General features: G+C 38.1%; 1 protein-coding gene across 2 annotated transcripts in view; it reads right to left on the bottom strand.

Moving 5' to 3' along the window:
* Nucleotides 1-26,770, bottom strand: part of LOC143147608 (uncharacterized) — a 49,698-nt gene that overhangs the window by 5,944 nt on the left and 16,984 nt on the right. The window contains exon 1 of one of the 2 annotated variants that reach the window (XM_076312995.1): nt 12,201-12,365. The exons of the other annotated variant lie outside the window; for it this stretch is intronic. The gene's annotated coding sequence lies outside the window, so the exon portion shown is untranslated. Of the gene's footprint in view, nt 1-12,200; nt 12,366-26,770 lie in introns of those variants that run through there. 2 annotated transcript variants of the gene reach the window in all.

Below are 26,770 nucleotides of genomic sequence, written 5' to 3'. Positions count from 1 at the left end.
TTTGTCGTCCTACGGACAAAAGAAGGTATCTCAGTTTCCTTCAGTTCGGTATCTATGTACTCTATGACAACTAGGATTACGTTTTGCGTGCTCCCATGAGGAAATAAACGTATCTTGATTATGATGTGCATTGAAGTGTTAAAGGGAGTTGAATGTAATTTCAAAAATAAAAGGAAAACCTAAGCGATTCAGACGTGACTCATTTTCTTAAGCGAAATAAGACTTCGCTAATAATTCCTTAGTTAAATGAACGTATTTTGTCCTATATAAAAGAAAAAAAAAACGAAGATAAATGATTATACAATGTAAATTTACTGTTACATTATTTTGGTACAAGACAATGACTCCAAAATAACTTCAAAATAACTTCAAAACATCGGTGCTGTTTCAAAATTCAGAAGATGTCTACTCGGAACCATAATACCTTGAGGTACATCCTTTTAGTCTAAAACAGCGATACTCTACCGATTTGACCGGTAATCGATAGAAGCGTTTAATACTTTAAAACTTCGAATGTTGAATATTTACGTTGTCCAGAAATTTTCTCAAACGGATATTCAGAAATAAATAGTGCAAGAGAAAAACAAAAGGCAGAGTTCATTACCTTTTATTACAGGGAATATTCAAGGTCACACCCAGTTAAAAATAGAACTCACAACGATGTTTTGAACACATTGGAAATGAAACTGTAATTGGCTAAGATCCCGAAGTTCCATTATAACCATACTTACATACACCAGACTCTGTTTATTGTCTTTTATTTCTGATCTCGCGTGGAGTTGAGCATTACTGCCTTACAGCCAGTCATCCGTTTCCGTGTGATAAAGAAACAGGTGTACCTTCGAGAATTGATACTCATCGTGCTTCGGATGTGCAGTACGGTATCGAACATTAAAGTTTTTATACTCTTTATTGTATCTTCTCGAAAATATTACCAGTGGATCGACGAGATTTTTCCGATGGAAACGAATCGAACCGCAGCTCGTTCGCACAATTTTCGATTACGCGTTCTGTAAGTAATTTTTTTTGAAAAACGTTCGTTTACGTGTAACTAAAAATTTAAATTTAAAATGGAAAATAATCCGAACAAGTTCGCGTTAAATAAACGTAAACAGTAGCGAGGATAATTTCGTTTCAGTTATCTGGGAATTGCTGTATTCTCTTTCGATCTTGTATATTATCCTAACGAACTTTCGGATACGGTTTCTCGTTCGCGAACAATTCGGATCGCACTCGAACCGTGTTGTCATCGAACGTTAGACGTGTTTTCTATAAACGAACCAGCAGGCCGGAGAACGTGAAACCAGATTACGGTTCCACTACAAAAGCCCAAGGAACGAGTAGACCGAGGCGAGCAATCGTTATTGGAGCATTAATAAAAAGGCAGCGGGTTATTGTTCCTCGATAAAGTCGCGGCAGTTACGCGATTCAGCGTGGGCCCCGCGGCCCGATCTGTCGATCGATAACGCGAAATCTCGCCCACGTTTCCCTCGGTGTACTTTCCATCTGCGTCGTGAGAAACCTCTTTATTTATACCCAGAAAGTTCTTTTTCTATCGCGACCCACGAGGAACAGTGCACTCTAATACGCAAGCGTGGGTGCGTTATGCCCCACAGAAACCGACTACCGTTGCTATTTGAGCCGTACATGTCCGCTAGCGACACTACGGGCCCGCAGACGAATCAAATCCACGGTAGAGGGGGTTAACTATCTTGTTAACTCTGCGGACGACTACGCCGCACGACGCGTGCTGCGTGCGGAAGATCTTTTCGCGTATCGGGCATGCGTACGTGTTGAACGCTCATAGGCGTTCACCGCACACGACCGATCAAACGCCTATAGGCACTGATAACGATCGAAGGTTTAGCCCTTTCTACTCGCGAGGCGATTCTGAGTCGCCATTTAGTTCGGTCGAATTTTTCTAGATGTCAAAATATCGTGGCTTGGTGACATGTAACGTGGAAGAAAGAACGTTTTGAGAAATATTTTATCGAGGTGTTCTCGTTTATTCTAGCAGGGAAAAAGTTACAGGGCTTCGGTTACAAAAGGTTGATTTTAATGATTCTGGTCACTGAACAAATCGAGCGACTGTTACAGACTGAGATATTTAACCTTTAAACGCGTACGATTGTCCTTGCAAATGCATGATTATTTTCCGTTTATAAACCATGAGTTAAAATTCGTGGTACAAATGGGGTCAGGAAGATTCTACATATTAGTTACTAAAGTATATTAGTAGGCGTATACCTGACCGACGACCGCTACAGCTAATGCTCTAGACGATTAGAGATTTTTCTAATCTCTGAACTCTTCGAACCTTAAATTGCTCTAGGATTGCCAGGTCCACGGGGGGTATGACTCGGTTGCAGAATTTCAAGTTCCAACGATACTTGGGAATACAAATGAAGCGATTACGAAAGAGTTGGTCGCGCGAGCTTTAAGTATTCACGATGTGTGCGCGCACGTGGTTCTCCCGGGGATATCGGTCCGAGTCTCGTGGTCTGTTGCTCGAGCTGCAATCAACATCAACACGTTCACAATCCGCGCTTATAAGCGCGAATTCCACTCTCGAATGTGCAGAAAATTTTATCGATTTTCGTTGCAACAAATCATCCATTTTTTTTATACGGTATATATTCCTGCAATATAAATATATGTGTGTGTTTTATTTGTAATTTTAGAACAGCTCGTAATTCAACTCTAGCGTGTTATAGTTCTTGTTGATCCATATATACTGTTTTTTTTATAATTGAAACTATTATAATAGATGCGACCGAATACTCTTGTATTTTCATAGTTCTCTCATTGTATCCTTTTGTAGTAAACTGTGCGTGTGCAGTGTTACGATGATGTTCAGCACTAGCTATGATCGTTTGCAATGCATTGTATTATAAAATTTAAAAACACGACTTTCATACATTCGGAATATTTGTTAGCTAAAGATTTTAAGCGTATAGTCGAATGGAAGACACGTGTCTAATACTTGAAGATGAGTTTTAAGAATGTTTACAGTTATTTCAATTAACCGACGTTACATTCTCCAATTGTTTCACACATTAAACAATGTAATACATTATAAAATAATGTACCACACTACGATTATCGAACGAGCTGTAACAAGATGCCAGTAGCACTTAAAACAACTTTCTGATGGCGCAATAGGGTAACACTGGACTACAATAGTATAGGCAAGCACGAGTCCATTGGAAATAACATTATTCATTTGATGTACTTTTTCAAGTAACACGCCATCGTGTTTCTGATTATTTCAGTTGCAAAATACAATTATGTTATCTCGAATATAAATAATGTCGAATACGACAAGTGTACGTTTGAAATAATGAAATATTCAAAATAACGAATATACGTTCTAAAATCTTTCAATCGGCGAAATTACAAATGTAAACCTAGGGAAAAAAGAAGTTACATATTATAACAAATATCCACGTTTTTCAACAGGCTATCGTAGAAACTTTGCTAGCATACGCAACGAATAAAAACAAGACGAATCTATGGAACTAAATTCGTTGCGAAACGATTGATTTTGTATTTGCGAACGAAGAATAAATACTTATTCCTTTCGCGCACTGATTTTGCGGTGCATCTCTGTCCAATGTATGCATGGTATTTATGCGATGCGTTATTTAGTATGTGATGTGCGTTATTTGACGCGATACGTGGTACCACAATTTTTGCCGTACAAATACCATACACGCACACACTGCGTAAAATACCACGCAAGTCACACGCACACAACGTGCGAATGCAACACACGTTATGCCCACTCGAATGCTCTTTAATACCGTACCAAGTTACGTGACTTGAATAACAAAAATTCTCTCCGTAAGATGATTGAAAAATATTACAAAGAATTAACTCGAGCGTTTATCGTTCATCGATGCTCCGAACGAAAAATAATCGAGTAGGTTCCGTTGGTAAAAATGCACACGTAACTATTACTTCGAACGAAAAATAATCGAGTAGGTTTCGTTGGTAAAAATGCACACGTAACTATTACTTCGAACGAATCGAGCGTTTCGTTCCTATTGTCGATTATCTTTACGTGAAACAAGGGATCGAAATGGTACTTGGAACGATTATTTCGTATTTACGTTTTAAATACAATTTGCTCGGTGTTGGAGACGATGAATGCACCGAAGGGTTGAAAATTTCCGAACGGAAGCACGCTAACGGAAAACCGAGACCCCACTGTGCATTGTAAAAGCAATTTCCATAGCTTTTGCAACTAGCCAATAGTGTACCCGCGTCGCTTGGTAGCGCGTTGGTTGCCAGGCAGCCAGTTCGCCCAAGTAAATCGCTCCTCTCGTTTCCTCTTTCGACCTATCCTGTCCCGCTGCCGATACAAACGCTATATTACGTTTCTATCGACGGTTGATATCGGTCGGGCCAGAGCAGCGGTGCGCAAACTCTTTCTAATAGAGTCGAAACTAGTTTCCCGAGTGACACAGAAACTACATTTTAAATGCATCCAGAGGAGTGACCGTTGGGGGAAGGGTGCGGAGGAAGTCGTTTGCTTATTCGTGGAATACACTTTTATTTCGTTTTCGGTTTCAAATAATTTCTTCACTCGCGCGTTAACTTCCGGATAAGTATTTGTGAATTCTTTTACGAGTGCTATATATTGCTTTTATACGACAATTTACAGTTTCTTAGAGTACGAATAAATACTTAATTTTAGCTAACTTCTTCGACATTCACGAATCCCATTCAGATACATTTTCTTCAATGATCGATCTTTTTAGTGGGGAAAATTCGTGTCACCCTTATGGGGCTAATGTGGTATGCATCTAGACACAGCGAACGTAACTTTTTGTGTTTAATGTACATCGGTGTGTTTTGTTGCAAATATAAGATTCTATAGAAAAGAAAAAGAGAAGAAGGTAAAATACTGTAAATGATTGTAAAAGAAAAGTAAAAGAAGAAGAGAAAATACAGATTTGTTTCACGATTGTTTCTCATCGTCGTATTGAAAAATCGTACTGAAAAAGGAAATCGCACGGTTGATGTTGCAGGAACGATAAAAAAAATGTTCGCAAATGGTATCGAGAATGATACGGTGGGCACGAAATGGTTAATCGAGTCGAAGATTGCTATCTAGCAAAAAGCCCTTAAAGATGTAACAGCGCGTATGATCATTACGCTAGGGATTCGTAGAGTAACGATAGTAGAAGGTTATCGAGCATCGATGGTTGGTGAATTGAGAATTTTTTAATTTTTCAAAGCAAACAACGGACCAGACAGAGCGAAACCCGACAACGAAAAGTAATCGTATAATTTGTTCTATATTTATGTATCGCTACTTTTTTCATATTTATAACAGTATTTCTAATATTATAATACATTCAATATTATCTAACCGTGAAAGTATTTTGATACGTTAGATAGGAAAGTTTCGTTTTAAATTTCTTAGAAATTAAGGAAAGAGTGTTTTTCCAAACAAACAATAAACATCGTAGAGAAATGTCGAACAACGAATAGTGAAAAAAAATCGTACATTTTTCCCCGGATTATGTATCCGTATTTTTGTCATATTCGTAGGGTATCCGATATATTTTCTATTATCTAATCGTACGGGTACTCGTGTGTTCCAAAGTTTCATTTTCAATATCTTAGAAATCAAGGAAAAAGTGTTCCACGTTGCATAAAACGTCAGATCCGTAATATATTCGTTGAACAACGCTTACGAAACCCTACAAACCGGACGGTGAAAATTTCTAACTCGTAACCGATTTTCGTTACCTTTTTTTCCGGTAGGGGTTACCAACGTGCAAGCTCTTCGGATCGAGAGCTACGAGCGCTCGTCCTACGAGTTCCTTTTTGCGACTCTTGGGGTGTTACAAAACAAAACGAGCGTCGATTCCGGTTCGACCGACGCCGCGCTATTACGCGATTAATAAACGCGATCCTAAATTATTACGTGGCACGGTACGGGTTGCGCGCCACTGGCTTAATGGATGAGTCTAGCCGGTGTAGCGATCACGGTGAAAAATCTTTCCTTTGAACGAGCGAATCTGCCGCAATTTTGTCGTCAGCGAGCGCGTCTCTCGTGCCCTTTCATTACGACGCTCGTCGATTTGGGAAAAAAGAAATCAAACATGGAAACGTAGCTCCAGAGGAGAGCTTGGTACCGTGGTTCAACGACCCTTTCGTCGCGCTTCTTGCCGTACCAACGACGCGAAATAGGCAAGAAAGATTCTCACCGAACCTCTCTTCTTTACCCCGATAATAATTGAACCTTCGAATTTTTAGGCCGCCGAAAAAATTGAAATACCAAATGGTTCCAACGGAGAACTCAGTTTCGGCGAGTAATCGAGTTACTGGTAGTCTCTCGATTAATCGTTTCCCGGAATGTCCGAGCAACCGAGTTATGAAACGAAAAATTTATTTGCTAAAATTGTTATAGTAATTAAGAAGACACATCTTGTGATAATGCAAGTTGAGAAGATGCAATTTGTGATGGTAATACAAGTTGAAAAGATGCAACTTGTGTTATCACAGAAGTTAAAAAAACAGAACTTGTGATGGTACTACAAGTTGAAAAGACACAACTTGTGATGGTAACACAAGTCAAAAAGACAGAACTTGTAGTGGTAACACAAGTTAAAAAGACACAACTTGTGTTATCACAGAAGTTAAAGAGACAAAACTTGTGATGGTACTACAAGTTGAAGAGACAAAACTTGTGATGGTACTACAAGTTGAAGAGACAAAACTTGTGATGGTACTACAAGTTGAAGAGACAAAACTTGTGATGGTACTACAAGTTGAAGAGACAAAACTTGTGATGGTACTACAAGTTGAAGAGACACAATTTGTGACGATAACACAAGTCAAAAAGACAGAACTTGTTGTGGTAATACAAGTTGAAAAGATGCAACTTGTGATGGTAATACAAGTTGAAAAGACACAATTTGTGATAAATAAACAAGAATCAGAAGTAATTTGAGGAGTACTTTTATTTACGACACGTTCGGTAGCGTTACCAAATGGGAGCCAGGATGGAGATGCTTCTCTTGATAGAATTAAACAAATTGTGGTTAATATTTATCGAGGAGACAAATTTGAAGAATCTTTAAAGAAATAAACTCGAGAAAATCTTTCCCTCCACAGTGGAAGAAATTTTGCTCCAATTAGTATGGAACATTGGGTGCACGATCGAATCTCAAAACGAATTACATAATTTGTTCTGGGTTTGGTGATTTCGTATAAAATAGTTTATAAAAATAAATTGGCGCTTCATCCAGGTTTCTTTTTTATTCATTCATTAAAAGAACAGTGTTCCCGATGTTGTATCATTCTTATCGATTAACGAATCATTGGGCCACTTTAATTTTTAAATAGTTACTCGTTATCGGATGAGTTTCTTTTTTTTTTTTCATATATTTCAAAACGTTGTTTTTTGACTTGTACCGTTCTTCGACTGGTTGATGCAATTAAATACTCTACTTTGAAGTTGCTCCTTATCGCATGATACAGGCACACATAATCCTGTAATATCTCCTGCATGTACGTTCGACGGTAATTATCGTTGCCTCTGGTCTTGGGATTTTTTCTATCGTTTTTTCGAGTCGTATATTATTTCATCATGCGCTGTATGTTTTCCAGGTCGTCCGCTACTTGGCACGTTTTTTTGTTACTTTTTTCACTCGTGATATTGTTCAACGGTATCAGATCGAGGTTTTTAAATAGTACAGTGTGCCGTGGAAGCTTCGTTTGTCTCGATTCAATTAGTTGAAAATGACCAAAATTCTTATCTAATTACAATATTTCGAATAATGGATCAAAGATGACACAACTTTCGATGACTTGTTCGTTTAATGAAAATTATAATACAATCCGAATTATAACATCGAGTTATATCTCACTTAGAATGATTGAAAGTTTGTTCGAGCAATTGTTAATCGAACGTTGCAAAATAATAGTTACGTGGAGTTTTTATTCGTTGTTTATTATTCGAATAAAATTCTGCCTATTTCTGGAGTCGATTAACAATGATATGGTATTTCAATGAATGCCACGATATAGTGATCTTATCGATGAAGTTCTGAGAAAATGTTTCAACATATTCGAGCCATCTGTACACAAGATACAAATATTACGTTTAGTTAACTGACAATTATGGTTTTTCGCAGGCTTCCAAGTGAAAGTTAGAAATAAATTTCGCGATTTCGTTATTATAATAATATTAAAGTTCTTCTACTCTATCGAGGATCAGATCAATTTAACATTTCTCTACTCAAAATCCACTCGAATTCTACTACGTCTATAATCGAGTGACAAAGTACGAGTAATTGTGCATGTGCATCCGGGACGCATGTTATCGCACACATTATGACGATGTTGTCACGTACAAGTTAACGCATACCATATATAACAACGTAATAACAACACAGCGGTTTTTTTTTGCTTTTTTTCTTTTTTTTTACGCAACGAATATGAAGAAATGTTTATCGATTCCTCTACGTTATTACGTTCGCTGGAGTGATTTATGAAAGTATGACAGTCTTAATAAGTTTCATTAAACAAAACCGTAGTTATTTGTAATATGGTCACGTGTCAAATGGTAAAATTATTAGCAATAACATACAGTGGTGCAATCAAAGAGGGAAGAGAGGGGGCAGATGCATCCTTTCCTTTAACATTTACAAGGACAAAAGAAAACCTTCAAGAACTCTGATGTAAACAAATTTTGACTATTTAAAATTTTTTATTCCGTCATCAATTACGTAAGTGATTATTATACTCGAAGAGGACCACACCAGCGTACTACCTTACTATCTAAACATTACAATAACGAATCAAATTGATTCTGACTTTGCTAGATATAGTAACAAAATGTATATATTTTTCTTAACAAAATTTATATAAACATGTTTCGACTGTTGGAAGAAGAATATTAAAGAACTTCAAAGTAAACAAATACCTGCCTCCCCTATTTGAGATTTCCCTGTCCGCCATTAATTACCTAAGAAGCGTACTATTGTATTATCTTACTATTTAAACATCACAATAATAAATAGTATTGATTCTGACCCATTGCTCGATATAATAACAAAATATAAACATTTTTCCTATCAAAATACATACATACGTATATTCTCGCGGTAAAAAGAGAAAGAGGGGTATCAATGGATTCTGAAACGACTGGATAAAGACTCTTTATTCCCAGGGGAAGGGAGTCGAGAAAAAGAAGCAGACGCTGGTTATTAGCGTACGAAATAACGCCGCAATGTACCGTAAGCCGACGGAGAGCCTTCACGCATGGCGGATCGAAGCGAACAGGACACGGAGAACAAGCACGATCGATTCGTGGCTCGTTACGGCGTCTGGTCGAAAGTTCGAGCGAGCTCCGTGCATTAATATTTCCGTTATTGCGCGCACGAGCACACCGAGGTTATACCTTTCACACAGCGAAATAATAATAATAGCGATCGTGGACCTGCTCCTCCGTGTCTTCGAAACGTCCGCGTTGTTCTCGGACAGAAAAGTCAACGACGCCGACCGTCTAATTAACACGTTCACAGCCCCCTGACCCACGCGCGTTGGACGATCCAATGTGGAAAGATTTCGAAAACTGTAATACGTGGCAGTGTCACGGGGAATAGCAGTGCGTATTGTTAAGTAGACACGGTAGAATATTTACGCCTGCAGAACAAATTTTGTGCAAATTTTGGAAAGTTCAACGACGACGTAGAACGAAACTATCAAGGAAACAATACCGATTACATTATCCACAAAAACCTTTATTAACAGATGCGGTATCGAGTCACTTTTTACGGAAGGACAGAAATAGAAATATTTAAATATAGAATATTATAGATAGAAAATTATTAACAGGGAGAAGTATTTCCCGATAGAATATTATTAATGGAAAGAAATATTTCACGATAGAATATTATTAATGGAAAGAAATATTTCACGATAGAATATTATTAATGGAAAGAAATGTTTCACGATAGAATATTATTAATGGAAAGAAATATTTCACGAAAGAAAATTACTAATGGAAAGAAATGTTTCACGATAGAATATTATTAATGGAAAGAAATATTTCACGATAGAAAATTACTAATCGAAAAAATTATTAATGGAAAGAAATGTTTCACGATAGAATATTATTAATGGAAAGAAATATTTCACGATAGAATATTATTAATGAAAAATTATTAATAAAAAAACAATATTTGTTGAAAGGTGAACTACGCATAAAACGGAGAACATAAATAGGTCAATATTGCCGCATTAATGTATTGTATTGCTTAAGGATAGTCATAATATTTTTGTAGAATCGAACGCGATGGAAATTGTAATCCATTGTTCGATGCACGGCCAGTGTTGAGGCAGTAGATGACCGAGCTCTTCGGTTTCACTGCTCGTTTAACCCTTTCGTGCCCATCGTATCCTTTTCGATGCACACCAATTTCGAATAATTTTTATAGTTGTTACAACATCAACTATGTGTTTTCCTTTTATGGATTATTTTCTTTTAAATTGCTGCACCATTTGTAATCATTGTTTATTTTTCCAATGACAAAACACTTGTGATATCAATCTTGCATTTTATCTTTTTCTTTGCCATCTCGTTATATATTTAAAACATATCGATGTACATTTGAAAAAAGAAATGACGTTTACTATATCCAACTGCGAAGACGAATGAGTTAACAATTCGAGCGATGATGACATTCTTCGAAAAGGAAGCGAATACAAAATTATGTTTACGTTAAAATATAAACATAAGTGATTTAAATAATGGATCCTCGAGGACCTCGACAATGTCCAGGGACGATTCTTGAATAATTAGAAGGAGGTCCGTGTATGTGTAAGACGATAGATAAAAAATGAAAATTATAATATAAATCAGTTACTCCGTTGATATTAAAGATAAATTAGTCAATTAGTCTCAATTAAGTTGTTAAAGAGGCTTGCGGTAGTTTGTAATTGAGAGTTATATCGTTTGAAATCTTTTGATCTCAGAATGCTAATTCTTTAAACGATTGAGGTTCCAAAGGTTTATAATAACATATGAAAATTATAGCAAAGTGAAGGTATATTATTACACGTCAGGGAGCATTTGTAAAATTTTTATGTTTTTTGTTTCTGGACTTTCATTTTGGAATCTTAACCATCCAAATACCTGAAAGTTTTGTAAAATCAAAGAGCTCGGTTCTTCGATCGATATTTAAAGATAAAAATAATGAAAATTATCTCCACCGAACAATTTCAAATTCTCATAAAGTTTTGGATCTGTTTAAACAAAGATCGATGACTTCAAACAACAAAGGACTCACGAAGTACCAGTTGGAAACTGTTTTCAGAATTGTGTCGGTTTCGCTTTCATATGTCATTACGTAGTTATGTAAATTATCCCTACAATGAGTAATGATGCATGTTAGAATCGACTCACTTTTACATCGGTAAGTTAAATTATATTTGTTTCGTATCATCATAAATACATCAAGCTGCCTGCGAACAGTAATTTATATTTGTTGATTCTTCACAAATTTATCGTATACGTACAATACATTATGTAAATATTCAATAATGCATACCCGAATCAATGTTTGTTTAAAATGAAAATGATTGAAAAATTAATAACGAGTTTTGTTACAATTTTCCCTGTACCTATTTCTGGTACCATTTTTCTTTGGAAAAACATTGCATTAAAATTGAAAAACTGCACACTCCACGATTATGCAATGAAATGCTTATCAATTCTTTACATCATAAGAACTATAGAAATCACATTGTACATTAAAAATTTTACTCAAAAGTTACCGAACAGACATCAATTTTTTTTTCATCGATATATCCGCTTCGGTTGGAAACGATACTCGAACTAATTCCGGTCGATTAATTTTTTTCGTATTTCCAAACCAGAATTATATTCTTTCCAAATTTCCTGCAAAACTCCCCGTAAATTCTCGTTCGATTTTAAACAGGTTTAAATTACAAACTAATAATTTTAATACAAAAATAATGTGTATAATTTTTATTTTAAACATCGATTTGTATATATGCGTACGGATTATAAAATCGACGGTAAAATATCAGCTTAAGATACGGGATTCCGAAACAGTAAAATCGCCTTGGAAAATTGTACCTGTATCTCAATTTGCATTTTCCAAAGCAAAATAGTGCCCGGTGACAATGGACGATAAAGTATGTGTATACCGTACCTCGAACGTCCAATTCCATGGATCACCGTCGAACCCTTAATCCAAAACGGTCACGTTCCCATCACTTCACCATTTGTACATATTCACGCGGGCCCGGTAACGAAACTCTCACGACTGGCTAAAGGGAAACGAAATCGGACGCGATAAGATCCGCTCGGGTCCGTGGTTGCGGTGCGACTGAAGCGTTGATCCGGGACTTTCACTTCGAGATCCGAGCGGCCCTCCAATCCCTTCTCGATCCGATTATCCGCAGCACGCCCACGCTCGCCGCTCTGAATCACGATCGAATTGTTCTTACGCGAATAATACCGTTCGTCCAGTGGACAGGGTAAGCAAAGATCGAAAGAGAGACACTGCCTGGTCGCATTTTTCCAGAGACCACCCAGCGAAGTCGCAAAGAATTTTATTTACAGGGTGAGACTGAAATACACAGGGACAAAGACACACACACCGTCCGAATCGTTTATGCACTGTACGACTGTACGTGTTGATGTTACCGCACTATCACTTTCAACTAGAATTTTTCGACTCTTCCTCTTTCCTTGTGCTCCTCGAACGGTTGTTTTGCCTCTCGGTGAATGAACACCTGCGACCGACGTTTCTGTCGTTTATCTTTCACTTTCTTCTTTCTTATCAACTGTTCGCACTTGTATTTATATACATTCATCTAATATAATTATTTATTTAGACGTTATACAGGACATTTGATAACTGGTGGTACACAGATATATGATTATTCTGAGCGAGAAAATGGATCGAAATTATCGAACGTAGCGTTTTCATTCGAGTCATCGTTTTCGAGAAAAAGTACGAGATACTGGACTGAACCGACGCGGCTGTCCATTACTCGTTATTTCTACTTGTGTCGATGCAAGCATCGACGATGATGCGGTATTGTCCGTCTTAACTGGTTCTATCTGGTTGAAGGACGGTAAGATCAACGATAAATTGGGAATACTTCGCTAGAAGCGATATTTAAGAACGACGCAAGTAGAAATAACGTGTAATGGACAGACACGCGTTAGCGAAGTCGTATTCAATCGCGCGCGTAACCGACGAATTTTTGAAATCGATTTGCGCGGGAACAGAGGCTCGTCGGACGAATTAACGGTCTTCGTTTCTCGTCACGAACAAATGGTCGATCGATCGGTCACCGATTCTTTCTCACCTGGAACGTACAACGTTCTTTCTAAGAATGAAAAGTCGAGTTTCTACCGGTGGATTATCGGCCACGTGAATCGCTACGGAGTTCTGGAAGCACCGTGTGCTCTTCCGTGCTGAATCAGGATCGAGTCGGTGCATATTTGAAAAACAAACGAAAGCGTTTACGTAAGCGATTCCTTTTCGTTTTCCGTGACCGTTCCTCGTTCAACGAACCACGATAACAAACTTCGCGGTTTTGAACGCGCGAGGAGTTCATTCACTGTTACACACGCCATTCTTTGTCGCAACGAATTCTCTTCCTCGAATTATTTAAAACATACACGCTCGTTCTCGTCATCGGGGACCGATTCGATGCATCGAAAAATTGAATAAATTGCCCGGAAATCTTACAGAAAATCATCGAACGGAATTTTTTAAAATCGCGTCAAATTTTTCGCGTACAAATAATTTTATACCGTGATCGTACCAACGTGTAAAGAACAATTTAACAACACTCGATCTCGTCGATGAAAATGGAGAACAATCGAAAAGATTCTTAGTACGCGTTTACTTTTACCTTTACGAGAATAAATAAAGTAATACTTTCTAATGGAATCTGATAAAAATGATTGTACGCACAAAACACTCGAATACGAGTGTAAAGTTATGTGAAAATGTAACGGGTGTTCGAAAGAGTCACTTCGGTAGAGACTTTCACTCGATTCGATCAAGAGAGAGAAGATATTCTATCGAAAATTGTAAATTACGAGGCAACTTAGAGGCGGTGAGTTTATTTTTTTTTTAAACAAGCTCGAAAGTGTGGAAGTTCTTTCGTATTGATCTCGGTTGAAGAGCTTTACCCGATGGAGGGGTTTATTTTGCAGCGGGGATGAATGGAAAATTAATACTCGTCGACGAGGCGGCAACCGAAACGTAATCGCAGCAGGTTATATCGAGTCCCAGCTGTTCACCTCCGTCGCCATAATCCATTCCCTGACTTTCCTCGTTGTACAGTTACTCCAGGGTGAAAGGTGAACCCTCTCCCTTCTCTTCGCGACCGAACTAAGAGGATCTACGGCTATACTTGTCAGAAAGCGATTACAACATCGAATTCACCGTGCTTCGTTCTGTCTCGACTTCGAGAACGAATCCTTGAAAGAAATGATTCACAAGGAAAGAAGGGTTGGTCCTCTGCTGCGTGTTTTATTCAGGTAATGGCAACCGCGCGAAACTTTAACCTTAATGCTTTTCTCGTTCGCTTATACCCTCGAGATACTTGGGTAAAGTGTTCCAAGTGTATGGAAATTATATTTTTAACTTTATTAGGTCCTTGAATTTATTAAGTTCCAAGGTCTATGAAAATAGAAAATTATTCGGTATTATAATAACTGTAATTGTAGAAAAATAATATATTATGAGGACGCGATGGGTCGAAAAAGACCCGTTAAGATCTACCTTAATGCTTTTTTCGTTCGATTACACCCTCGAGATACTTGGGTAAAGTGTTCCAAGTGTATGGAAATTATATTTTTAACTTTATTAGATCCTTGAATTTATTAGGTTCCAAGGTCTATGAAAATAGAAAAGTATTCGGTATTATAATAACTGTAATTCTAGAAAAATAATATATTATGAGGACGCGATGGGTCGAGAAAGACCCGAGGAACGCGCTAGTGTTGACCTTAATTCGAAAACAAGGTCGTAACCGATATGCAATGATTGCATACGCAATGATTTTTCATAATTTCATAATATATTTTACACGGTTCATTTATAAATTGTCTGTAATCGCTTAAAAAAAAAATGGTATAAAATTGTATTGTCTAGGAAATACGTTGGTCTATGAACAGGAAAAATTTCATTCGTTGTATCGTCAAGAAATTGAATTACAAATATTTCTTCGTAATTCTAAAAATAATCTACAAACTGAACACGTACACGTATGTATCAGTATCCTTGAAAAAGTTAAGGTCAACCAATTCTACGAGGAGTGAAGAAATGTCAGTGGAAAGTCAAAGGTTTTGGACAAAGTGCAATGACCTAAAGTCCTTAGGCGAACAGAACTACAGAGCAATTCTTGCTGTGTCATTAAATCTGACATAATGTTGTCTGGAAACATGATCGATAAAGTCTTACCGATACTTTATCAAAGGATGAAGACAAGTCTCGCATTAATATTTTTCTCGTTAACAATTCCATTACTATTAGCCATTTGATCTACAAATATGGTGCTATCGATCACTATCACTGGAAGGATCCTTCGACTATTCTTGGCTGAACACGAATAGATCACGTCTACGATCAACAATCTCTACGGAAAAGTCAACACAATCTGCAATTTAAAACTTCGCCAATCGTGTATGTTTCACGCACTATACACGGTAACGTGACATCGGTTATGTTTCTATAACTCCTCTGATAGGGGAACTAACGACACGAAATTCACGAATATCACTTACGGTGTCTTTCTAGAACCATTCAATCGACGAAGTTTCTTAAAATTTTATATTTAACTCCCAACGGTTATAAAAACGTAACGCGATATTCATTGATTATGTTTATACGAAAATGTTCAATAAGAAACTACTTTGTGTGTAATTTTATTAGCGTTTGCTGAAAATTATTTTTGCTTAATAACTCATAAGTAACCGTATTTTCTAAATACAGGAAGAAAGAGTTATCGATATTTAAAAATCTCACGTATCTATATTAAATAATTCTTCTTTTGAAAATCAACTCTTACCTACAGCCAGGTAATACGTTCTCTTTGATTTTAGATTATACACAGACACGTTTAAATATTAATATGAAAACCATCCAGTACCCATGGTATGCGACTACTGATTTCTATAGCAAGATCAACGTACTTATCGATTCACTTTCAGAGAGCATAGTTCGTTGGGAACGCGAAGACAAAAGTATCACGGAGCCTTGCTCGAAGGATACCGCTCTGAATCTTGCAATTGTCCTTATCCCCCTTCCCACAAAAACACACGCATACGCATACATACACACACGTTTCGTGACCAGACGAAATAAGGCCAAGGAAAATGGGATCCGAGCGCGCCTGTAGTCAGCTTCTTCGTGCAAGAAGCTCGAAACAAAGAGAAACACATAGGACGAAACACATCTAATCTCAATTATCATTCCCCGTACGTATATCCCTCTTTATTATTTTCTCGTGCCCTCGGTGCGAGCCATCGCGACGAAAGTGACATCATATTCTCTTCACGAACCAGTTCTCATTGACTTTAATACCGGTTCCCTTCGATGGAGCCTTCGCGACGAACCCGGCACACTCGTCAGGTGAGGTCGTAACCTTAGGACGGGTTCAGAGCCACCGTGGGCCATTCTGGGTTTATTTAACCTCTTGCACTGGAAATTAATTGACAGAAACCCGTGAACTAACTCGTCCAAAGCGAGCTTTTACTCGTAATAGTTTCTATTAGAGTTTTAAGTGGATCGCGTGTAAAAAATGATGCACATAGTCGCACTATTTAGATAAATATAAATAAGATTTACAATGCTTTGAAGTATTTTAAGAAGCGTATAACAAGCGACGTGAATGCACATCTTTCCAAAAGGCATGGTGAATTAAAAAATGTCCCACCATGCGTATCAAGGTGTTAATAAGGTGGTACTTTTTTCAAGCTATCGTGAAAAATTAAAATAAGATTTGTAAAGCATATTCTCGAACTGCGATCACAGTTGATAATTATATTGGGTTGTTCGAAAAGTCATTTCATTTGTTTTTTCGTGAAAATGAAACACGATTTTTTTAAAGTGTATAAACATTTTATTAAATTATATATTCTCCATTTTGGAATATTTTGGAAAACTCCGTTTTATTAAATTATATATTCTTCATTTTGAAACAATTAAAGTTTAGGTTCAGCACACAAAGTCGTGACACTGGTACAGAAAACTGATCAAGGTCTTTCTACGTTAGAAGTTAAGGGGAAATGTACTGTGCTGACGAGACGATGGGTGGAAGATATGCGGATTTCATACGTCACGATTAAGTAGTCTATTCCTTTTTACACTAATTTTCGACCGTTGCAAATTATTTGCCGAAACGGACACATCTACCAACGCGTCGTTCGACAAAGAGAGCGAGTGCACGCATGGAGACGAAGTGAGATAGCCCTAGGCGGGTGATGTTGACACGTGTCTCACCAAGGACCTAAAACAAGGAGCTACAAGAGCCTCGGTGGTGGGGTCAGGCAGAGCGAGCTAGAGAACCCCTTCCCGCTTTATCGTTTCGCTAATCGTGTCGTCAGCTGTACACAGTAACGCTTAATACCATGTATAAGGGGAATGTGAACAGCGTAGAATAATTTCTGCTTAATTGCAGATCTTTGAAAGCTGATTGAAACGTCTGACACAATAGGATCTGTAATTTCTTCCAGAGGTCAACTTCTCAACACCGTACAATACATACTACAGCAAGTTGGAAAGATGTTATCTGCATTAGGAGGAATGTATTGGGTTGTTTGGAAAGTCATTCGTTTTTTCTTTTTTTTTTGGTAGTACCCTGTATAGTACCAAGGTTCTCATCGAAGTACTACAAGAAGCTGGAAAGACGTCATCTGGATTAAGAAGAATGAGTACCCATGGTACTCATAGTACCATGGGTAAGGTGAATGTGAACAGCATCGAGTCATTTTTGGTTAAAACGTCCGGTTCAATACGATTTGCAATTCCTTTCAGGTTAACTCTCAGTTGCGCATGATAACTCACAGTCACCTAAACGACACTCGAAACGTGTTCAAACCGAGAGAGAGTGGACATCGCCGTTAAATTTTCGAATTCGACAATATTCGAACCCGATGTAACTTAAAGAACCGGCTCCGCTCGCTGAAAAGTTCGCTTGTTCGCGGGGTCGCGCGGAGAATAACTTGGCCGAACACGTGAGACAATGGTTCCATAGTTTTGCTTGGAAGTCGCGAGGCGGCTTATGTACACGCTACACCGAGCAGAAACTTCAGTCTACGTTACATAAGAGAAAAGCCGGCCCTCGTCTTCTCTTTGCTGCCCCTGCGCCCGTCGCTCAAAGTTGAATCGCCTGGGCGTAGGTGTCTAGACGTATTTGATTAAGCCATGCTTCCCGGGGTTTTTTGACACGGACACGTTTTCAACGTCTAGTCATTTTGTTCCACCAGGACACGAGGCAGGCGAAACATTCGAAGCGGAAGATTCGTCGGAAGCTGCGAACGCTTAAAGGAGCGCGCCATTTTTTGTCACGAGACGATGCTGCGTTTCACTACAGGTGAAGTTTTTTTCAGTGTTTATGTTGCTACGGTTCAAGCAACTCTGCGACCCGACGACCGCCACGGGGTTCAGAGAAGGACAACAAAGGTGAGATCGAATTTCATTAGCGAATATTCGAATTTGTACGTACAACGGTGTGTCTTCGTGAAAATATTATCAAAAAATTGTTAAGATTCTCCCGTTGAAAATAAATCCAAACACGACCTTATTTCTACCATTTTCAATTATGTACAGTTATCCCGAGTGATAAAATACGCCGGTGAGATCGAATTGGTGAAAATTCAAATCTGTACATTTAACGCGCCATCTTTGTGAAGATATTATTAACGAATTGTCAAGATTTCCCCGTTGAAAATAAGTCCAAATCTTATTCGAACCTTGTTTTTAATTATGAAAAAAAAGTCTATAACCGAAATTGTGTTACTCCAAACCGTGTCGTTCGAGAGGCAACTGTATACGTAATTAAAAGTTTCTTTAGAGATGATTCGTATACGTGTAAGTAAAAATAGTCCAAATACCATCTTGTTTGGCCTTATTTTTATCGGAAGAATCTCGTTCACTCACCGATAACGCTCTCATAAGGCTAGAATGAGAAGTATAAAAGTGTTTAGTTGGCTTTAGCGTCTAGTACACTTATACTCATGCGGTATCGCTTTGAAGCTCGGTGAAAGAGCGCCTGTATTGCTGTTGCACTTGCTCCTGGTATCTCGTTCTCTATCCTCGTCAAACGATTCACGCGTGGCTAGGTTTCGGCTCGAGATAAAAAAAAAAGTCAATGCTTGAACGAATTCGCGACCAACCTCGACTGTAAGTGTGTGTTCCGATTTTTTGCACATAGTTGGGCACTACTGTGCTACCACAAAGTATAATTGAATCGATGAGTGGAAGAACAGAACGAGTCCAAAATTAGCCACGGATAATCTGTTAGTTACATCTATTAGGTTGTTCGGAAAGTCATTTCGTTTTTTTTGGTGGAAATGAAACACGATTTTTTTAGAGTGTATAAACATTTTATTAAATTACATATTCTCCATTTTGGAAAACGAAATGACTTTCCGAACAACCCAATAAAATATATAAAACTACACATTGGGATCGAGAACAATGCAAAAGAACCGTATACACGTGATTCGTGTATTTTCAGGAGTTTAATAAGTGCAAAAAACTGTTCTTCCATGTATCTCGAAAAACCAATGCAAGTTCAAAAATCACATCAAGAGACTCGTCAATTCAATCAGTACAATGTGTTTCGGGTTCCCTCGCATACAGACTGCCCTCTCAAGTTGTCACAGAGTTATCTTCAATTCGCTGTTTCTCGTTATCGTCTGCAATGTTGTACAAACTCGAGCAAGCAAGAGAGATAACTTGGATCAAATTTTACCAACCTGCCTTTCAGATTGTCACAATCGATACTCAAGCTTTCAAAGACGTCTATAGCGGAAATAACAATTTGAATAACTAAATTAGTAGGTAATATAAAATATTTAAATAATACAAGAAATACACGAAAACTTCTCTTTCTCCTTTGAAAAGGAGAAGTAACGAAGCATGAGGAATACCTAAACAAAAGGAACGAAGGAAATGAAGGCAGAAGGAAGTAACATCGAGGAAGAAAGAATCCTGCGCTATGGTTGCGAACGAACATGTGTCTCGCTATTAGATAGTGTCCGTGATAGGGCATTTTAATCGTTTTACAACGTGTCCGTCACATGTCAGCTTTCCAAACTTGCAAAACCCGGAAGGTGGCCAACTTGAAACCAGTTCGTCATAGCGGTTCAACGCTTATCGATTATCTTTTTATTACGTGCAATCCGCCGTGTCAAGAGCCTAGCTGTCTGTCGGTTCTAATTGCGATCAATGGTCGCACCGGCGTTAATCATTTTTCGGCGGTGTTTTTATCTTTCTTTGGAACATTAGATAACCGATGTCGACGGTTATTATTGCAAAGTTTCATCGAGAAAGCTGCCCACCCACGACAGCGAATACGAGACGTAATAAAGACCAACGGTGTCTGTAAATAACAGGCGGTGATATTTCAACAAGAAAATGGTGCCTGGTCTATAATTTCACGTTGAACGTGTTCCGTTCGAAGTTTCTTTTTCAGTTGCACCGATCATCGATCGAAACGGTCTTGAAACTTTTCCGATGGTCTTTGTTACATTAAAACGTCCCGACGAATCGCACGCTCGATATTACAACTTTTTAATTGTGCACCTGTCCCCTTTATTTTCAACGACGCGGAGAAATGTTTTAAACGTTAGTTGAACGGTTCCAAAGTGTGCCTACGTTGCAACATTAGGCTCTTTAGTTACTGGGTCAACGAGGAGGGAAGAGAGGTTTGCCTCGACACTAAAGGTACCAAAGAGATGAAATTAACCTATTTTAAACTTCTTTTTAAAATTACTCGATTAACCGTGCTTTTACTCGAAATTATTCGTAGACAATTACGGAAATAGAGAACTAATTGTACTCGTAAATTAATTTGTTCTTTCCACTTTCAATCTCGAAGATTCGTATCTGATATAAATAGGAATACGTTTGTCGATAATTCTAGCGTTGGCTAGCTTACGTCTCAAGTATTATAATGGCAGTGGTTCGAAATGTGGAAAACTCATAATTTTCGAGATATTGACAGAAATTTATTAGCAATATCGGTTAAACTCTACATGTGTAAAGAATATGAATACCATTTGTACGTGCATCGATAAAAAACGGTATATTACCAATGAAAACCCGTTCGGTTACATGTAAGTCGCATACGTGTATCTATAGACAACACGTAAGGTAGTGTAGTATCGCTAATATAGTTTTATCAATATCTCTAGTTATCAACGTTTTGGACCATCATCGTTGTAATCCCAGAAGCATAAGCTTTCGATTAAAAAAAACCACCCCACCTTTCCACTCCATTGTCCCAATAACTAAAGTCGTGTTTCAAATTATTTTTCATAATCATTTTTTCGCAAAAGTCTCAGGGTTACTGGTATATTTCGTAGGGAGATAAATACGTATTACATCTTGCTCTATTGCATTTTGCAGCAAACATTGATATCCATTCAACCATGGACGAATTGTGACACTGACCTTGAAAGTAGAAGGAAATATTTACACCACGATTCAACTCGATGAAGCGGACTTCGTGTAAACAAAGTCACGTGACTGAATCTCGTCGGTCCCCTGCATCTATCGTGGTCCCGATTCTGTCACTTGAAAGCGGAAATTTTCGTACATCGATAGAGTTATGTTTTCTGTTCCTTGATGAAATATTTCGCAGCTTATTATAATTTTCTATTCTTTTTTTTGTTATCGATACATATTGCAATGCTGTTCCACGAACGAAACTGTTCTTTTAGGTTTCAAACACGTTTACGTGCAATCCGTCGTGTTATTCCAACACTCTCTAATTATTCCAGTTTAGAAGAAGCATTACTTACACGTATCAACAATTGTTTAGTAACGAAGAATCGAAAGTTTCGGATTGCATTTTATTTTTATACACCGATGTCACTTCTTTCGGAAGTGTTTCGCGATGATTTCCTTCCCATCGCGATGTTGCCCAACCATCGTCGGAAAAAGATTGAAAAACTACGTTCTTTCCAGCCACGAGCATCAACAAATGAAATTTTGTCTGATGTAACGACCCATTACGAAACGATCCCCGCGAAGATAACCAGAAAACACACGTGTGGGAGAGTCAGCATATTATATTTTGCAAACTTTCCATTACAAATGTTCCTTTTATTCATGTTAATATCTGAACGGAATATCAGGCAACGTTAACACAAACACTTGGTAAACTTCAGTGAATGGTGTTGTAAGTTCGATGCATATCAAAATAAAAGCAATTATATGTAACTAGCAAAACAAATAATCTTCTAGTTCTGAAAGGAAATATTATTTTGATAAATGTTATATATATATATATATATTCACACATCACGTTTAACGCAAGATTTGGTAAATAGGTGAACACTTTTATGGCAAAGGTTTTTAAACGAGCTTCAAAGCTTTAGAATCTCCATCGAATATTGATTGGAAAAGGAAAATTGCAAATAAATTGAGAACATTTATATTTAGATTATTTTCACGAGCGGGTAACTACCAAACGAATTGAATATTTTACGCAAAGTTGCGAACAAATTTAATCAGTCGATATTTATTATATTTCCACGAGAATGTAATTTGCAAAGTTCGGTCGAATTTGTTGTTTTCCGGTTCTTGGCATTAATTTCTACGTAACTTCCTCTCGCTGAGCAGACTGCGGGCGAAAAGGAGACTACAATAATTACACTAATAGTAAAAGTAACGCGTCCGCCTCGATTATTCGTGAAACATGAGACCCGCGATAAAGCCGCAAAGAGAAACTCGCCATTCACGATACGTAGCTCTTTTCTAAAGCCGTGGATTTAATGCAGGCGTCCTCGATTTGACGATGAAAGAACAATGCTGCGAATAAAAGTACGCATTTGCAATATTCTACCGGGAGATCCCAGTCGACGATGAAGCACAATGACGATCTATGCTTGGAATATCTATTTGCCAACTAATTAAGTGATCTAACCCGATTCTGTTCAAAAGAGAATCTTTTTGCCGAATACGAAGGAAACGGAAAACAATTATACCGAAATTTGTACCGAATGTAAAATTTTCATTAAGAATTATATCGGGTTGTTCGGAAAGTCATTTCCTTTGCCAAAATGTAGAATATACAATTTAATAAAATGTTCATACGCTTTCAAAAAAAATCGTGTTTCATTTTCACCGAAAAAAAAAGAAACGATTTTATCGTTACTTTCTAATAAAAGAAAAGTTACGCAGAAATTCTTTTCAATGAAAATTATTCTGAAAAACGACGATAGTATCGCGAAGACTTCGTAAAAATCGGCGTAGATCGTCGAGTTAACTCGCCAGCCGATTCAAGGACAGACGAGTATCATCAGGATTGCGAATCATCCTGTTTGTTCTTTATGCTTTTTTTTTCCACTCGGATCTTCCATCGTCCTTCTGTGCGCGAGCGATCTTTCTTGCTCGCCGCTCGTTTGGAACCTGTTTTTTGAAATCACCTTACCAGTCTATTGGCTCGGTTGGCGTCAATTCTTATTAGACTTCAACCGACAGATCGTCCTCCGAGCGACCAAAAATTGCAGTTGAATTCTAATCTCGAACTTTCCACTCTAACAAGATGGAGCGCCATTTTATTTCGTAAGCTAAGAATATTATCCAATTGTAATAAAAATCGACAATTTCGTTCGAACGTATTAAAGTAATACCGTTTAAAGTAATATTTACTAATAAACGATACGAATAAGATAATTAAAATCTCACCGATCGCGTGTCTACACAAAAAGTAAATGAATCTTCGTATAGAGATCAAATTGATAAAAATATATTGAAATTACGGAAGCTTTTATTTATTAACCAAAACAAATGTCTGTACCTCGATATTGGTAAATAATTGAAAGAAATCTCTCCGTACGTTCTACCGCTTTCTCGATAACGATTCAATTTTGTTTGCAACGATTGTAGATAATTGTACCACGGTAGAAAAAGGTACGGTCGGAAACGTTACGAACGAACATTCAATACCTAAAGGGATCGCTCGAATCGAATTAGACGAACTATTAAGTTTAGTTGCTCTGTAAGTAGTGTTCAATTATAATAAAAAAAAAAAAGGAAAAACAAGTGAATGGGTCTTCTTGGGCGTTAATTCGAGGCCTGAAAAGGAGGAAGGAGTCTCCGTGCCGGTGAAGGAAGTCGTTTGCGGTCGATTGAATCGGACCTTGGGAAGAGAGGCTGTCTCCATGGGCAGACGTTGCTGGAAACAACTCGAAAGAGTCTGCGGCACGTCGATGAGAAATCTCCTTTGTGGGATTACCGTTCGACCGCCAACCAAGTGACCAGATCCCGCTTCGGAGAACTCGCCCTAACGATCTTGACTCTCGTTTCGACCGAGAGATGGATTCACGAAATATCAGCTCCTCGCCCCTTGACCCCCTTCTACCTTTATTTGTTTACACCGGTGTCTCTTAAACTTCAACTGCCCACGGACCACCCCATGAAGCGTAACTTTCGATGGACTCGAGTCGTTATCTCTCTGCATAGCTGCATTTATGCATTCAACCCTTTGCACTCGATGCTTCTTCGCCACCAGAAACCGACGCCTCGAAAAAATCCTTTAAATCGTAAAATTAATCCGGAATGGAACATTTTTATATATTTCGACGCATACATACGTTCACGCTCTACGAAAACGTAATATTTAAATTCCAATTTGAATTCCAAACCACCAAGTTTCTTTCCCGGGTCGGAAACAGTACAGTGAATTAGGTGGCGATCAAGGATCTACTCTCGAGTCCAAAGGGTTGAAATTCTTCGTTCGTTTGAACAGCTTCACATTTTTCAATCGAAATTTTTTCAACGTTCGTTCGCTGAAACGATGCACAAAACGAATGAGAAACACCTCGTACGAACCTTTTCGAGATTCTACGCTATTCGAATCGCAAATTAAGTAATTTGAACAAACATTATTGAGAATTTCCCGTTACTCGACTTTCGAGGAAAATTGTTATATCTTACCGCGAAGGAACGATACACTGTACTATATTTTGTTACTTTTAATCGAAACTGAACGAAAAGTGACAAATAACATGCGCGTTGTAAACATTACGTTGTTCGGAAAGTCATTTCGTTTTCCAAAATGGAGAATATCTAATTTAATAAAATGTTTACACAGCCCATGTTGACGAAGGTATGTGAACAATTGGACGAGTCTAAGTTTAACGAGACGGATGATGCCGTTTCTCAGAAATTAGGAGGGAGAATGTTAAATGTAAATCTGGGAAACAGTCCGGTTCCGTAATTAGTCTTCTCGTATATAGACTTTAATAGAATTCGTTGGAACAGGTTTGATCGTACGGGTATACCGATCTTGAAGTTGCGTCGTAAATTTTAAGGCTTTGTTGCTGGAAACATTTTTCTAATTCTGCTATAAAATGCTTCTATTTTGTTTTCTTTCTTTTCTTTTTAAGAGCTCGTAAATCTCTGCCAAACATTCACGGATCTTCGTGGGTCACGGGCGCGCGCTACGGTTCGAGGAAAACTGGTTTATTATTCCGTCAACGGCTCCTTAATTCGTGGAAACGGCGGTCGGAACGCGGGAGGTATGAAATTAGAACGAATTGCTCCGCAATGCAAATATTATTAAGAACGAAGAACGGGAAGCGGTGATCCGGAAGAAACGAAACGAAACGAAACGAAACGATCCAACCGAGGAATTTCAGGCCCCGTTTCTCGCTCGGATGGGATCGTTTCTCACGTTAACGAACTGTCACGGTGTTCCACGCGGTTAAACCACCGCGAATCCGTGATGAATTTATCGAGCCGCTCGACGATGTAACTTCGTACCTCGCGCGCTCGTCTGTACCAGTAATAACCGATGCGATGCATCGGTGGGTGCATCTGGAGAGTTGCGTAATCCGAGTCAGGTTGAAGCACCGGTGCTATTTCACAATAATTATTTGTATCCTTCTCGCGCGAACGGGCCTGTCGCTTCTCGGTGTTTTGCTTTGCTTATCACGTTCACAGTCTCCTGACTCACAGTGGTGGGGGCTTCGACAAATAACGCGCGTACGATTTAACCGATAGCTCTTCTAAGACCACGAAACGTAGACACGTCGAAGAGATGATGATGCGTACTGGTGAGAAAATACGGTAGTAGGATAAATGTGCCATGGCAGTAGGGTTAATACTTTTTTCAAAATTTTTTGCTACTGAGATACTACTCTTCCAAGACCACGAAACGTAGACACGTCGAAGAGATGATGATGCGTACTGGTGAGAAAATACGGTAGTAGGATAAATGTGCCATGGTAGTAAGGTTAATTCTTTTTGCAAAATTTTTTTGTTACTGAGATACTACTCTTTTAAGACCACGAAACATAGACACAACAAAAAGATGATGATGCGTACTGGTGAGAAAATATGGTAGAAGGATAAATGTGCCATGGTAGTAGGGTTAATTCTTTTTTCAAAATTGTTTGCTACTGAGATACTATTGGTCCTTAGCCAGTAATCTGATGACTGATGTACTGATTACTTTTGATCTATTTATCAAAAAAGAATTCATGTTTTGTTTTTGTAAGTGAATGCATTAGTGC

Source organism: Ptiloglossa arizonensis, chromosome 5 (assembly GCF_051014685.1).
Source record: "Ptiloglossa arizonensis isolate GNS036 chromosome 5, iyPtiAriz1_principal, whole genome shotgun sequence".
NCBI classification, from domain to species: domain Eukaryota; kingdom Metazoa; phylum Arthropoda; class Insecta; order Hymenoptera; family Colletidae; genus Ptiloglossa; species Ptiloglossa arizonensis.
This window is presented reverse-complemented; position numbering and strand designations above follow the sequence as displayed.